Here is a 6,000-nt window from a genome sequence, read left to right as displayed (position 1 = left end):
GCCACCCAGCAGTGTTGCAGCCAACCTGGACAAGTGGCTAGCTACAAGCTCTGGACTTTGTATCAGCGGTAATTGGACCAACCTGGTCCGGACACTGCCATGGCCATCTTCCTTGAGTCCCACGCTGTTTTCTCCGCTTTTCCAGTCCGCTTGCCATCCGTACCCCCTCCGCGGATGATTCTGTGGCAGCCATTGGCTTTCCTGCTGCGGACCATAGCCATGATGCCGCTGATGTGTCGCTGAGTTGACAATGTGGCGTTCCGTCCGCTGCAGCAGTGATCGACAGCGGAATTGTCATTTCGCCATCGGGCGAGTCCTGCCAATCGACTGCCATCGGAAAACGGGACATCCATTTTTCCACGATTTTTGCAAAAAATCATGATGGTTACATCATTAAATTTGCCAAAAATCGGCCTCATTTTCATAGTCGAGATTTTGATGCCGTTCGGCAGTCTGGATCCTCACGATCCTGGGAGAGTTGGTCCTGCACCGATCTGGCCCTATTTACCCGAGATATAGCTTTCCGAAGAGTTGGATTTTGCATTTCATTATTATACTGGCTTTTCCGTAGGCTATATTTCTGCTATCCGTCAGCCGATCGGAGTGCGGCATGTCTTTTCGTGATCGGGAGAGTCCTGACAATCGATTGCCATCGGAAAAAGGGACATCCATTTTTCCACTATTTTTGCAAAAAATCATGATGGTTACATCATTAAATTTGCCAAAAATCGGCCTCATTTTCATAGTCGAGATTTTGATGCCGTTTGATTCTCTGGATCCTCACGATCCTGGGAGAGTTGGTCCTGCACCGATCTGGCGCTATTTACCCGAGATATAGCTTTCCGAAGAGTTGGATTTTGCATTTCATTATTATACTGGCTTTTCCGTAGGCTATATTTCTGCTATCCGTCAGCCGATCGGAGTGCGGCATGTCTTTTCGTGATCGGGAGAGTCCTGACAATCGATTGCCATCGGAAAAAGGGACATCCATTTTTCCACGATTTTTGCAAAAAATCATGATGGTTACATCATTAAATTTGCCAAAAATCGGCCTCATTTTCATAGGCGAGATTTTGATGCCGTTCGGCAGTCTGGATCCTCACGATCCTGGGAGAGTTGGTCCTGCACCGATCTGGCCCTATTTACCCGAGATATAGCTTTCCGAAGAGTTGGATTTTGCATTTCATTATTATACTGGCTTTTCCGTAGGCTATATTTCTGCTTTCCGTCAGGCGATCGGAGTGCGGCATGTCTTTTCGTGATCGGGAGAGTCCTGACAATCGATTGCCATCGGAAAAAGGGACATCCATTTTTCCACGATTTTTGCAAAAAATCATGATGGTTACATCATTAAATTTGCCAAAAATCGGCCTCATTTTCATAGGCGAGATTTTGATGCCGTTCGGCAGTCTGGATCCTCACGATCCTGGGAGAGTTGGTCCTGCACCGATCTGGCCCTATTTACCCGAGATATAGCTTTCCGAAGAGTTGGATTTTGCATTTCATTATTATACTGGCTTTTCCGTAGGCTATATTTCTGCTATCCGTCAGCCGATCGGAGTGCGGCATGTCTTTTCGTGATCGGGAGAGTCCTGACAATCGATTGCCATCGGAAAAAGGGACATCCATTTTTCCACGATTTTTGCAAAAAATCATGATGGTTACATCATTAAATTTGCCAAAAATCGGCCTCATTTTCATAGTCAAGATTTTGATGCCGTTTGATTCTCTGGATCCTCACGATCCTGGGAGAGTTGGTCCTGCACCGATCTGGCCCTATTTACCCGAGATATAGCTTTCCGAAGAGTTGGATTTTGCATTTCATTATTATACTGGCTTTTCCGTAGGCTATATTTCTGCTATCCGTCAGCCGATCGGAGTGCGGCATGTCTTTTCGTGATCGGGAGAGTCCTGACAATCGATTGCCATCGGAAAAAGGGACATCCATTTTTCCACGATTTTTGCAAAAAATCATGATGGTTACATCATTAAATTTGCCAAAAATCGGCCTCATTTTCATAGTCGAGATTTTGATGCCGTTTGATTCTCTGGATCCTCACGATCCTGGGAGAGTTGGTCCTGCACCGATCTGGCCCTATTTACCCGAGATATAGCTTTCCGAAGAGTTGGATTTTGCATTTCATTATTATACTGGCTTTTCCGTAGGCTATATTTCTGCTATCCGTCAGCCGATCGGAGTGCGGCATGTCTTTTCGTGATCGGGAGAGTCCTGACAATCGATTGCCATCGGAAAAAGGGACATCCATTTTTCCACGATTTTTGCAAAAAATCATGATGGTTACATCATTAAATTTGCCAAAAATCGGCCTCATTTTCATAGTCGAGATTTTGATGCCGTTTGATTCTCTGGATCCTCACGATCCTGGGAGAGTTGATCCTGCACCGATCTGGCCCTATTTACCTGAGATATAGCCTTCCGAAGATTTGCATATCATTAAAATACTATTACTTTATTTAGCTCTTCCTTTTATCTTGGCAGGTCGCAACCTCGGGTGGCTAGGAATGCTTCTTGCGTGTCGTGATCACCGATTAGCCCACCACTGTTTACCAGGGGTATCACCCTTTTGGCCTTCCGGTTCATATGACAATGACGGCTGTCCACTCCAGAAGCCTGACGCCGGACACTACGCCGTACGCCTCATGGGACATGATTCCTGACGAGCGAGGCTGTGTCCTTTGGCTCCAGCAGGACAGAAGCGCACCCCTTGCAAGACTCTAGCCAAACAAGCCATCGCCATCCTTCGACCTGTCCATCGAAAACAAGACTTTGACTATGCATCCAACGGATGGGCTATTCCGGCTACTAGAACCTAGAAAGATATCCTAATAGTTAGGTTTAAGGATATACGCGTCTATATATTTAGATAGTAGATACAAATGTTTTCCAATTGTTTATTTGTTTATACTAAGCTAAGTTATGATGAATAAAACCATTGAAAAATCATCCTTGCTGTATCCTGTTTCGGGGAAAATATGACGGGGAATATAGGGAACAAAAGAGCAGAAAATATTTAATATTTTTTATTGGGGAACATGTCCTTGATCCTTGAGAAGGACTCCATTAAATCAGGGACATTTTTTAGAGCACAGGAAGCCATGGCAGGGTCCATCCCGATCGGGCCGCACAAAAAGAGAAAAGAAAGTATATTTGTCTGTAGAAAGTATCCTTGATCTTTCGTCCTTGACAAGGAAGCTATTCTGAACACAGGAAGCCGTTGCACGTCCCGATCGGGCCACAAATATTGGAAAAAACAACAAATGTTGTCAATTGTACAATTGTTGTACAACAACAAATTTAAACTTGCGGCCGCTCAAATGTCCAAAATCGAGAATATGATAACTGGGATACCAGGCAAACAGAAATCAACAGAAGGTAGCTTATTTTTAAAAAAAATTTTGATTTAATTTTTATTAACATGTTTTTCAAACCCCAAAAGTATGCCACAGAATTTTTTTCAATCGCTAAAGTTGCTTGCTGCTGATTTCTGTTCGCCTGGTATTCCAGTTTTGAAATTCTCGTTCGTGGCCACTTGAGCGATCGCATGTTGAGAGTTATAGTTGTACAACAACAGAAATTTGTTGTACAACAATTGACAACAAAAACTTTTGTTGTTTTCTCCGTTATTGGTTGCCTAATCTGGGCGTGAGACGGCTTCCTGAGATCGAAAAAATGTCCCTGATTCGATGGAGTCCTTATCAGGGACCAAGGACCAAGGATATTTTCGCCAGATACATACATATATCTGGTTTTCTCCCAGAATTGTTGCCCGATCAGGACATGCGACGGCTTCCTGTGCTCTAAAAAATGTCCCTGATTTAATGGAGTCCTTCTCAAGGATCAAGGACATGTTCCCCAACAAAAAATATTAAATATTTTCTGCTCTTTTGTTCCCTATATTCCCCGTCATATTTTCCCCGAAACAGGATACAGCAAGGATGATTTTTCAATGGTTTTATTCATCATAACTTAGCTTAGTATAAACAAATAAACAATTGGAAAACATTTGTATCTACTATCTAAATATATAGACGCGTATATCCTTAAACCTAACAATAAGGATATCTTTCTAGGTTCTAGTAGCCGGAATAGCCCATCCGTTGGATGCATAGTCAAAGTCTTGTTTTCGATGGACAGGTCGAAGGATGGCGATGGCTTGTTTGGCTAGAGTCTTGCAAGGGGTGCGCTTCTGTCCTGCTGGAGCCAAAGGACACAGCCTCGCTCGTCAGGAATCATGTCCCATGAGGCGTACGGCGTAGTGTCCGGCGTCAGGCTTCTGGAGTGGACAGCCGTCATTGTCATATGAACCGGAAGGCCAAAAGGGTGATACCCCTGGTAAACAGTGGTGGGCTAATCGGTGATCACGACACGCAAGAAGCATTCCTAGCCACCCGAGGTTGCGACCTGCCAAGATAAAAGGAAGAGCTAAATAAAGTAATAGTATTTTAATGATATGCAAATCTTCGGAAGGCTATATCTCAGGTAAATAGGGCCAGATCGGTGCAGGATCAACTCTCCCAGGATCGTGAGGATCCAGAGAATCAAACGGCATCAAAATCTCGACTATGAAAATGAGGCCGATTTTTGGCAAATTTAATGATGTAACCATCATGATTTTTTGCAAAAATCGTGGAAAAATGGATGTCCCTTTTTCCGATGGCAATCGATTGTCAGGACTCTCCCGATCACGAAAAGACATGCCGCACTCCGATCGGCTGACGGATAGCAGAAATATAGCCTACGGAAAAGCCAGTATAATAATGAAATGCAAAATCCAACTCTTCGGAAAGCTATATCTCGGGTAAATAGGGCCAGATCGGTGCAGGACCAACTCTCCCAGGATCGTGAGGATCCAGACTGCCGAACGGCATCAAAATCTCGCCTATGAAAATGAGGCCGATTTTTGGCAAATTTAATGATGTAACCATCATGATTTTTTGCAAAAATCGTGGAAAAATGGATGTCCCTTTTTCCGATGGCAATCGATTGTCAGGACTCTCCCGATCACGAAAAGACATGCCGCACTCCGATCGGCTGACGGATAGCAGAAATATAGCCTACGGAAAAGCCAGTATAATAATGAAATGCAAAATCCAACTCTTCGGAAAGCTATATCTCGGGTAAATAGGGCCAGATCGGTGCAGGACCAACTCTCCCAGGATCGTGAGGATCCAGAGAATCAAACGGCATCAAAATCTCGACTATGAAAATGAGGCCGATTTTTGGCAAATTTAATGATGTAACCATCATGATTTTTTGCAAAAATCGTGGAAAAATGGATGTCCCTTTTTCCGATGGCAATCGATTGTCAGGACTCTCCCGATCACGAAAAGACATGCCGCACTCCGATCGGCTGACGGATAGCAGAAATATAGCCTACGGAAAAGCCAGTATAATAATGAAATGCAAAATCCAACTCTTCGGAAAGCTATATCTCGGGTAAATAGGGCCAGATCGGTGCAGGACCAACTCTCCCAGGATCGTGAGGATCCAGAGAATCAAACGGCATCAAAATCTCGACTATGAAAATGAGGCCGATTTTTGGCAAATTTAATGATGTAACCATCATGATTTTTTGCAAAAATCGTGGAAAAATGGATGTCCCTTTTTCCGATGGCAATCGATTGTCAGGACTCTCCCGATCACGAAAAGACATGCCGCACTCCGATCGGCTGACGGACAGCAGAAATATAGCCTACGGAAAAGCCAGTATAATAATGAAATGCAAAATCCAACTCTTCGGAAAGCTATATCTCGGGTAAATAGCGCCAGATCGGTGCAGGACCAACTCTCCCAGGATCGTGAGGATCCAGAGAATCAAACGGCATCAAAATCTCGACTATGAAAATGAGGCCGATTTTTGGCAAATTTAATGATGTAACCATCATGATTTTTTGCAAAAATCGTTGAAAAATGGATGTCCCTTTTTCCGATGGCAATCGATTGTCAGGACTCTCCCGATCACGGATAGCAGAAATATA

Source organism: Drosophila persimilis, unplaced genomic scaffold (assembly GCF_003286085.1).
Source record: "Drosophila persimilis strain 14011-0111.01,24,50 unplaced genomic scaffold, DperRS2 tig00000191-arrow-pilon, whole genome shotgun sequence".
In the NCBI taxonomy this organism is placed as follows: Eukaryota; Metazoa; Arthropoda; class Insecta; order Diptera; family Drosophilidae; genus Drosophila; species Drosophila persimilis.
The sequence above is the reverse complement of the archived record's forward strand: the minus strand, read 5'-3'. Positions refer to the sequence as shown.